Source organism: Amblyomma mixtum, chromosome 3 (genome assembly GCF_055824585.1).
Source record: "Amblyomma mixtum isolate Tamu chromosome 3, ASM5582458v1, whole genome shotgun sequence".
In the NCBI taxonomy this organism is placed as follows: Eukaryota; Metazoa; Arthropoda; class Arachnida; order Ixodida; family Ixodidae; genus Amblyomma; species Amblyomma mixtum.
The window spans coordinates 289171114-289181939 of record NC_143014.1 but is presented as its reverse complement, the minus strand read 5'-3'; the positions used below and the strand labels follow the sequence as shown (position 1 = coordinate 289181939).

At 50.9% G+C, this 10826-nt stretch overlaps 1 pseudogene; it reads right to left on the bottom strand.

Annotated features, from left to right (window-relative positions):
- Positions 1 to 3586: 3586 nt before the first annotated feature.
- Positions 3587 to 9602, bottom strand: LOC149355120 (uncharacterized; annotated as a pseudogene).
- Between the last annotated feature and the right edge of the window lie 1224 nt (positions 9603 to 10826).

The following is a 10826-nucleotide window of genomic DNA, read 5'->3' as shown; positions in this document are numbered from 1 at the left end:
AAAGCGCGCGTGTGTGTGTATGTGTATGCGTGCGTGTCCGCGTGCGCGTACCTGGAAACTGAAGGAACAGTTGCTATTTTGACACCGTCTATTGTCAGGCAACTATAGCCTCGTTTATATGAACCCGACTTCGGCGGATCGAGCCATGAGATCGAGTTGAGCAAGGTCAGCCCAACTTGACGACTGCGTGTTTACATGAACTCGATTTTAGCGAGTCGAGACCGGTTCAGCAGCAGCGGCACCAAGCGTCGAGCGGCGCAGCGGGAAAGGGCAGTGGCAGCCGGGAAGATTGTGGCATCCACGGCTGTCTCGGAGGCGCTACCGCGCAAGCGAATAACAGGTTCGCATTTATCACCTCCCCTTCCACTAACCGGACTCCGACTCCTTGGGGTCGAGTGAGTCAACCCACCCCCTGCAGCGCAGTTCAATGGACTCGCTGCAGTAACCGCTGCAGTAACCCAGTAACTGGTTTTCAGCTCAAATCCTCAACTCAACCCCGTCATGTAAACACCGCTTATAACATGCTTGTAATCATTTTCCGAGAATTCCTTTTCCTGCGGCGCTAGTCTAACCCGGCTGCAGGAGGGGGGCGCACCTCTTGGCTCAGCTGGAAAGAGAAGGGGACGGTCCTTTGTGCCAGTTCCGGAAGAGGGTACTTCTCAGCACTATAGTCGGTTACAACTAAAGAACGAAGCGGCACATGCAACTCAGAGGGAGCCCCCCAGCCAGTCGCGTCGATTTCTGTGGCTGTGCTGCAGCCAAGTCTGCAAAAGAGAGGGAAGGAGACAGCGTTTTGTCCCTGTGTCGCCGAGAGTGGATGTCCTTTGTTCGGGATAAGGCTAAAAGAATAATAACGCAAAAAGAAAGGAAAAGATTTTGTGCCCCGCCATCCGCCATCGTCTCTAAGAGCACCTGAGCTGGGGCAGCAGAAAAGAAAGGGATAACGATCTGACAGGTAGGAGAGAAATAAAAGTATCAAAAGACAGGGAAAAAGTAGAAGGTATTAGTAGGTGTGGTGCCCCCGTTTATGGTCTCAGCTGCACTGGCCACTACAACGGGGAGGGGGGGGGGGGGTAGAGGGCTGGCGTGCTCACCTTTCGCATATGTCCGCGCGAGAGCGTCTTTTGCGCAAAAGCGCTGAATGTAACAGGTGGGGTCATGTTCGGCATCAGACGGTCGTGGCGGCTCCAGTTTCCACCGGTACTGTCGCGGCGCACCGGTGGGGACCGAACAGAAAACTGTTCGGTCGACGCGCTTGGCTGGGCGGTCTCGTTTGATGGGCATGTGCTGCTCCGTTCTTGAGTTGTACCCGACTTATATGCCACATGGATTCATTTCAGCGGTGGAACATGGCGCCCTCTGAACCACGGCATTCGTTTGAAAGAAGTGCGAGTCTAGTTCAGGAAAACTGCATTTTCTCGATGGTTAGTGCTGAAATAGTGCAGCTGCAGCCGCCATGGAAGCAGATGATGGTTTGCGGGTTGTGATAAACGGAGGAGACTCAAGTAACTTTCACTCGATGACAAGCTAGAACGCTGCTCGAGTTCTCCACAGAAACGGATCGAGGCTGGTTCATGGCAACATTTTATTGTGATGTGCTCTTTGAAAATTTCTTCATGAGATACAAGATGTAGGCTGGCTGCAATTCATTGGCATCGCAAAGGCTAGCGACGACCAGGCCTGCACTCGAACATCCGTTTTGGAAGCAGACAGTGCCAAACTGCGCTCAAAGTGCCGGAACTAGCGGTACACGCCCGTGGCACCGCCGCTGCCGCAGAACTTTGCCGAACTGGTGCAATAAGTTCAGGCGAATCGAGCGCTCTCCAACTTCCCCTCCATAGCGCTAGCCGGAACAACGGACACCCGGCAGCACGAAGCGAAAGCCTGTCTCTTTCCTTTCCTGTCGCTTTAGCAATGCCAAAGCTGTCCTCGAAAAATAATACGACGCCCAGAATGCGTTTCGTAGCGTCAGGTGAAAAAAATTGGCAGTGGCAGTGACGCTGCTCGACGGCGAACTGCCAGGCGACAACCTCGGGATCGGAAGAATTTAAATTTTCCAGTCTTCTGCGCCGTTTGGCAGCGTCTCGACTTTCTTTAGCTTACCGGTGCTTACATGTCGAGCGCGACCGTCTTTTCTCCGCGCACCCTCCTCGCGCATGCGCAGTAGCGCGCGGCGCAACTGTCGTAAAAAGGTCACAAGTCGGAGAGGAGCGCACGCCGGCGGCGGCGGCAGCGAGGAGCTCGCACCGGCTGTGGCGAGGAGGCGACGCACCTGCGCCTCTCATGACGTCACGCGGTTCTCGCGCATACGCATAACGGGCGGCGTACACTCACGCAAAACTCGGCTCTGACCCGCGTAGTGTAGCTTTACGCTACAAAACAACCCAGCAACGGAATATGGCGGAAATCTGCTTGGAAGTTTGACACACACTACAGATAGAGTGTACTAGAATGTTTTGAGTTGCGCGACCAGCCGCCGTGGAGAGGGCCGGTGAGCGTGTGTCCACCGCACTTGAACGCGTCTTCGCGGTCAGCCTGCAGTTTGCTGCCGCGCACGGAAGTTTCTGCGTAATACTCAAATTAATGCATCGTTCCTGTGTAGTAAAACAAATTATGCAAATGCTCTGGAACCTCACGCACCCCATAAAACACTCCAAAACAATGTGTAGCAGTAAGTGAAATGCCTGGAAATTTACAGAGGAGCTCAGTTAAAAGGAAAAGATCGGATTTGGCCGGTTGGTCCGATCGTGCGTTGGTCAGCGGTACTTTGTCCGCTCGTCCGGCGACACGTTGCCGGTTGGGGCAGCCACTCCAGACTTCTTCAGAAGCAAAAAGAACTGATTTATTGAAGACGAGACCAAAACACAACGAACTTAAGGAAAAGGCGGTTTAAAGAAAGGCTGTCAAAAAAGGCTGTTTAAAAAAAAGGGCTGTAGAAAAGCGGCCGAGACTGAGACTCGGCGCGCTCCTCCCGCTCTTTGTTTGCAGCGGTTTTTATCCCCTCGATAATTGGGCGGAGCTTTAATAAACCGGCTCTCGCCCAATTCCAACCAATACTGCTGCAGTGGCACTGCGCATACAAGTAGGCGGAGCCCAGTGCACGCCAGGGCCCGACTCTGGAGGCGCCACTGCTTAGCTAGACAGTCGGGGGTTTAAGGAGTCGTCGACCTTATTGTCCCCCACCCCCACTTCTATGTTTGTCAAGGGATCCCTTCAAGGGGTCGTCGGCCCCTTGGTCCCCGACAAGGCGGTCGCGGTCTTTCCCGCAGCCTTGGACGGCATCCGAAGCGCGCGACCCGCTGTCGCCATTCCTAGCCTTCCCGACTTCAGACGGACACGGTAGGGGGGAATTAGCCTACGGGCGCCATAGGCTTCTGCCTTAACACCTCCCCACCAAGAATGTTGGGTGGACGCTCGCCGTACACACAACATACCAAAGCGCGGAAAAGTACAAAAACCCGGCTGTCAATAACATAAAAAAAACGCCACTGCACAAGGGACAGGACCGTAAACCGGGCGCCGCACCAACAACGTAAAAAAAAGGAGCGCTTCTGCGTCCTACTAACAATTCCAAGAGAAAACATGCTCAGGACGCTGTCTGCATGCAGATGCAAACACAATTCTCAGTTAACAAATTTCAAGTACAAGCAGAGAAGCACAGATGGAACCCTCTGGTAAAATCGTGACAAAATCATACATGCAAGAACATGTCAATTCAAAGATGAAGAATACATATTGCTACATAGTTTTCATTAAGTTGCACATACACCGCAACATGATCCCAACGAGGGCAAGAAAGGCCATATAACACGGCACTCTCGTCAGACGTGGATTATGTCCTCAGCAAGGAAAACAGTTCACTCAGGACACAATCATAACACCCGCATGGGCCAGTCCAGTCATTTTCAGAGTCTCAGCTGTACACTGTTCAGGTCTCCCCACTCTCACCTACTGCCCATTGTGTGCTCGAGCCATACTTTACTCTTATTGCAACCTGACAGTGGCAGAGTGGATTAAGGCTGTGGCTATTAGGTGTTTGTCGCTATCCACCAGGATCGAACACGTGACCTGTTCGCATGAAAGTGACCATTACCTGTTGCAGCGTGCACAGTCGTCGCATTCGTCCTTTCCAGTTGCTTAGCTCATTTTCTGCATCGGCGGAGCCGCCGCCCGTGCGCGCATATGGGGCGCAGGTCTCCGCGAAAGCCTCTAAGCTCTCGTTCACAAAGGGCCTCTTAAAAAGTGGCACGGCCAGCTCCACCAGTTCGCCATCAGCGACATCTCGGTTTGTGATCCACCTGTTGCGCAAAACCGCAAGGTGATCGCGGCATGGGTCGCGGTACCAACCTATCAGCGGAGGTGTACCTTCGCCTTCCTGAGGGCATGGAACGAATTCTCCGTCGCCCGTGCTCTGATTCCAGTTATCTAGCACCAAACTTTTCGCGATGCCAGACGAGTCTGAGTTTCCTGGGTCGGAACAGCCTGGCTTGCCCAGCTGTTCTTCCGGCTTCTCTGACGTCGGTATGAGTGCTGCGCGTGCTGTTTGACCACCCATGCCGCTTCCGTCAAACCCTGCTTTGCATACTGCCGCTTCAGCTGGCAGCAAAAGGTAGCACGGGGCAACCCGGCTGGCCGAGGATTCCATGTCGTCGTTCTCATCAGTGCCATTAGCATAGCTAATGACACGCTCGGCTGCCTCGCAGCACTCGACCTGCACAGTCTGATTACAGGTCGAATTTTCCGCAGTCACATCCGTGGAGCTCACCTCCACCTTGGGAATTAAGAACTGCTGGTCTGGGTCAACAATCGTGGTTGACTCCACAATTTGCGGCTCCTCAACGCCAATGCGAGCTGTATTGTTTGCCGGAACCTGTGCTACCTCTTTCCTGTCCTCGAAAAGAACCGACTGAATGCCGCTGGCCCTGTCGTCTTTTTTCACTGCCTCGATTTGCGTTTCATCAGCGTCCCATACGATGCGGTAGGACGGCAACTGTGCTGTCTCCCGCAGTACTCTAGCCGCTCTCCGTGAGCGTTCCTCCTCTTCCATTCTTTTCCTCTCCTTGCGTAGCTTCTCTTCGGCTATCGCTAACTGACGCTTGAGGTCCTCAATATACGCGTCACTTCTTTCCTTTTCCCTGGCTCGCTCTGCCTCAGACATCTGCGCTCGCTCCTGGCCATACCTGTACCCACAGCCATATCCACTCCGCCAACCAAATGTTGCCATTCTGCCTTGGTTAATTCTAACCCTGCGGCTCAAGCACACCCGGGGAAAGTGAGGTGAGACTGGAGAAACTCACTCTATTATCGGGCTGTCGATCATGGCACTTGAAGCGCAGCAGCGGCAGGTTGCGTCCATAGGCGCAGATGAGTGGCCGGCATCCACAGCTCGCAGTAGGCTCATCACGTCCTCCCGGTAGACGAGGTCGGCAATCGCAGGTGCCGCCGAAGTCGCAGCGCTTCGCTCCGTCGGTCTCTCTTCGCTCACTCCTTGGCGCTGTCGTGGAGTCTTGGCTCCGGGCCTCTCGCAAGGGTATCGCCTCACTTGTATCTTGGTCCCCGGGGCTTCTTACCAAGATGTTGCCCCGTCAATCTTCCAGAAGGTACTGCCTCCAACCGCTCGCAGAAAGCCGCTCGGACTATCCTGGTCACGGCACCAGTTAAATACAAACAGGTCCGAATATGGCCGGTTGGTCCGATCGTACGTTGGTCAGCGGTACTTTGTCCGCTCGTCCGGCGACACGTTGCCGGTTGGGGCAGCCACTCCAGACTTCTTCAGAAGCAAAAAGAACTGATTTATTGAAGACGAGACCAAAACACAACGAACTTAAGGAAAAGGCGGTTTAAAGAAAGGCTGTCAAAAAAGGCTGTTTAAAAAAAGGGCTGTAGAAAAGCGGCCGAGACTGAGACTCGGCGCGCTCCTCCCGCTCTTTGTTTGCAGCGGTTTTTATCCCCTCGATAATTGGGCGGAGCTTTAATAAACCGGCTCTCGCCCAATTCCAACCAATACTGCTGCAGTGGCACTGCGCATACAAGTAGGCGGAGCCCAGTGCACGCCAGGGCCCGACTCTGGAGGCGCCACTGCTTAGCTAGACAGTCGGGGGTTTAAGGAGTCGTCGACCTTATTGTCCCCCACCCCCACTTCTATGTTTGTCAAGGGATCCCTTCAAGGGGTCGTCGGCCCCTTGGTCCCCGACAAGGCGGTCGCGGTCTTTCCCGCAGCCTTGGACGGCATCCGAAGCGCGCGACCCGCTGTCGCCATTCCTAGCCTTCCCGACTTCAGACGGACACGGTAGGGGGGAATTAGCCTACGGGCGCCATAGGCTTCTGCCTTAACAAGCTCCCTCCCCGTGTACTACATATCCGCGATCTTGTTTACTTTGCACGACGCTGCGACATGGAATTACGTAGAAGCCTAGCGGAATGCAGTGACTGCGATTTTGTTGTTGCCTTAATGACATGGCACACACCCACGACAGGGAATAGGCCAGGGTTCGGCGAGGAGAGTGCCGTGGTCGCATGGAACACTTTAGTTATCGTCTTTTAGCGCACGCAGTTTAACTTTAAAGGGGCGAGCTAGCGGTTTTATTTGCAGCATCAGTGCAAGTACGGCCTTGGTCAAAAATTAAGAGACGGCGGGGCTCGCTTCCGAGCCACACCGCGTAATGCATTTCCAACCTTCCATATCTCCTGAAGGTAAGATTTTTGGTCTCGTTACCTAGAATGGGCTGAATGACCAAAAGTACTACAGGAGCCCCACTACACGACCTAGAAGTACACCCTGTGAGCTCTGAGCTCTTGACAAAGGCTGTACTTAGCAAAAGTGCAGTTCTAGTTCATGTATCTAATGCCAACTTTCCACGCATTTGAGAGAAGCGCTAACGTCAGGCAAACCTTCTGCACGGCAACCTAGTCTTAATTAAGGCAGCAGTAGCCGCCCCGCCCCGCCCCTCCCCCCCCCTCCCCTCCTAAAATACACGAATACGCATGACACAACTAATTTTATTTACATATACTGTGCCCCAGCCAGTCCTCAACAAAATCTTGCATCTCAATTTTTACACACCGCTCAACTTTAAATGCTGCTGTGCTTTCCTTCGCGCGAAGTCACGAGACTTGTTGAGACCTTTGACAAAAAAATGCATTCTGGTAACAAGATAAAACCCAGTCAAATTTGAGGTGAGCTCCTTAAAGTGCTGATCGCATACAATACGGCTCATGCCTGTCTTGTTCAGAAGAGCAAGCACATCCATGGTGCTGTCGTGATGCAGTTCTCCAGAGCTAAAGCATCCGCTGAAAGCGTCCTCAAGCTGACTAATAAATTTGAAGAGGCTCAATGCGGGGTAGAGCAAGCCACCAAAATCGCATGCCTTCGTAAAAGTGGCAGCATTCAAATTTTTGCCTTCGGGAGCTGGTAATAGAAGCTGGTCCATGCACACACGGCATTTCGTTTTCAAGATACACTTTCTTGCAACATACCAAGCAATATAGTAGGTAAGCCTTGAGTCACTTCTCTGATTGTTATAATAATGTTCTGTCATAGCTTCTTTGTTGTTAAGAGCTCTTTCTGCTTCATCTAGATTACCCATGTTGATCAGCATATCATAAGTTTCTGCTGCTTGTGAGAACCTGCCGCCTGGTCTTTGACTGATAGAAGCGAGCTAACCATAACCTCAGGCACATTTGACCCAGCGACGCTCTTTGCCAGATTGTAATAATTGAGGCAGTTGATGGTTATTAGGAATTGCTGTGGGCTTGGGTGGGCATTACAGCCTGACGACTGCCATACTATACCGAATGTGCTCTCGAGCTTGTCTCTGCTCAGGCGTGATGTCATCACATATGAAAAGCCAACCTCTGCATGTGCATAAGTTAACAGCTCCAAGGTACTTGTAAGAGTGACTCTCAGTCCTTCAGCTGTTGATTCACTCAGGAACTTCCCCTTCTTTGCATGAGCTTCCCACTTATTCAAGAAGTCCAGGAAATCCACAAGCTCCTGCACTGCAGATGAGTCAGGCTTCAAAGCTTCAGATGGGAAACGTGACGTCATTGTGGCGATCAGGGACTTCATCCTCCTGTAGAAAAGTAACCATAATTGTTTTTAAGGTTGCTGAATTGACGGTATCAGTCATGAAAAGGAAGTGACATTGCAGATACAGAAAATGCCAGAAACAGCTTAAGTATTGAAAAAAAAACGACAAAACTACAGTGAATTATAGCCACAGTAGCTTCATTTCGACGAACGTGAAATGAAAAAGAGCCCATGTGCTGTACAACATGAGTGCTCTTTAAAGATCCCTAAATGGGGATCTCATATAACCAATGTCACTTTTGGATGTTGGAGTATATAGGCCGTTTACAAAGGGACAGGATAAGAATGCAACAGCAAGCGCAAGATGATGATTTCGAATATCAAAAGGAGGGCTGAATTAACAATACACATCGAAAAAACATCTGTGTTGTTGCAATGTTTCCACAACGTTTTTCAAGCTGGAGCTTGTAGAGATGCAGGCCTCTTAGAGTGTCCGAACTGAACAACTGAAAAGCGTATAGGACACTCTCATCTTCTCGCAGTTGTTGGACTCAAGATGCACTTTTGTCAGTCGAGGCATTGCCTTCAGTGTTATATTGTTTGCGTCTAGATTGAGGGCTTCCTTAAGTGGCTCCAGGGATACCTATATGAAGAAATCAAAATTAAGACGAACAGGAATGAGCTATTACATCTCGTTTTGTGATGCAAATGCAAAATAAAAAAAATGTTCATGTTCATATGCACCACAAGCGCTCAACACACTTTATAGCCATATTACAGACAGCCATGTCTGCGCCAGGACATTAGACATGGTGCACCAAAGCTATAGTCATGCCTACCATTGTTTATTATGAGAAATGAACTTACTGTTCCGTCTGGTGTGTCGAAGGTTGTTTGCAGAAGCCGATTGCGAAGGTTCTTCACCAGGTGAGGGAAGTCCGACAGGAAATGTAGGAAGCCTTTCTTGTCCAACGGGTGTACCCTCTTTGCTACTATTTCCTTTGCTGTTGCCTTCACACCCATCACTAGCCACATCTTCCGATTCCATGGCGCCGCATCACATGTCACATAATCAACAAACAGACCTGCTTGCTGAGCGAGAACTGTAGCGTCAAGGATAATCCTTGCGAGAAGATCTCCTTTAATGTTGGTATGGGTTGCAAATGTGCCCAAGATCTGAGTCCACTTTCCAACTAAAGGAACAAACATAACCACAAGCCCATGATTTGACAGCAGGTATACCTGCTATTTCGGTGTGTAGGGGCCCAAGTCCACGAAGCCAGCAACTTTGCCAGCACTAGCTGTCAACGGAGAGGTGCTCGGATAGAGACATCTCGTCTACAATCAGCCCTCCGTGAAACCTGAAAGGGTACATCGCAGAGGTTTTCTTCTTCAGTGCCTCCAGCATGTTCTGACTGAATCCAAAACTGACCATGTAACTTGACAAATACTTTCTGATGGTGCATCTGCTTGGAAGCACTAGAATCTTTTGTCCGCGGATGTATTCATGAAGCCCAGGGCTTCGCATCTTCAGGAGAATGCACTCAAGCATCCACTCTTTGTCGTATGACATTCCCCGTGTGCTTTCCCTTTTTGCAGCTCGAAAGCACTGCTTTACAGCTAGCTGCTGCTTAGGGGTCGAAGACTGAATCCTGTCCTGCAGAATGCTCTCGGCGGTGGCTGCAGCAGCTTTCTTCATGCTGGCGATAACACAACTTAGTGTTTTAACCTTTGATACAAGTCTTAGCTTTTCTGCTCGAAGCTCAGAGTTTGCACATATTGCTGAGAGTAGTTTTCGTCACTCGGCATTTCAGGCGTGACATTCTTGTCTGTAATGTCATGCAGAGGTACTTGCAGTGTATGCAAGGCAACCCTGTAAAAAAATAGAAAAAGAATTGGATCCTTGAAATGCCTTACAAAATGTGATACAGCACTCTTTAATATTTCTTGTCACATGATAAAACTTAAAGGGAGACTGAAGCACTTTTTTTGAAAATCGGGCTGGCAGCGGCATCCTATAGTTTTTCATGCTGTATACTGGAATATCGCATCCAAATAAGGCAAAACCGAGCGCGAATTGCCTTTTTTAGCCGAAATATGCGGCCTGTGCCGCGGGGCACGCCGCGCGGCGCGCCGCCGCCCGTGATTGGTCAAGAGAGGTCGTGACGTCACTTTGAGGACTGGAGAAGCTGTCGATGCGGATCCGGCGCTGCGTTGAGGGCAGATCGCAGCTTTCCGTGTCGTTGTAAAAGCGAATACGGCGACTATTTTTTTTTTACTGACCTCCGAAGAAAAGGATACTACAGTTTGCTCATTCCACGTATCGCCTGAAACCAAAAAAGACACAAGCAAAAAATTCTACGCCTAGCACAAGCATACGCCAGCGTCAAAGACGCGATGCCGACCATGCGTAAAAGGTGCCAGCACAACCTCGGCTCGTATTCTCGGAAAGGAAGGGGTGCGAACAATACTCAAGTCAATTACCACCACCGGACGCCTCCTGGCTCGCCCGGAAGAGCGTCATCCTAAAGAAAAGGCCCAAAGCACTGTGTACAAAAAATCCTGTTCTTAGTACCCGGCGTTGCAGGTTGGGGCAAGAAAGTTATTCAAGGAAACGATGAAGGAGCACAAAGTTAGTGTCAAAATTAGCGAAGCGCAGGGGCCAAGCACTGCGAGGCATGTGACCACAAGATAGTGACGCAATCATTGTGCGCTGGAAACCAAGCCAAATACGCGCACAAGGCTGCTGCTTCGCTCGTGGCGCGTTCAGCAGATGCCAGAAAATATTAATCGCTGC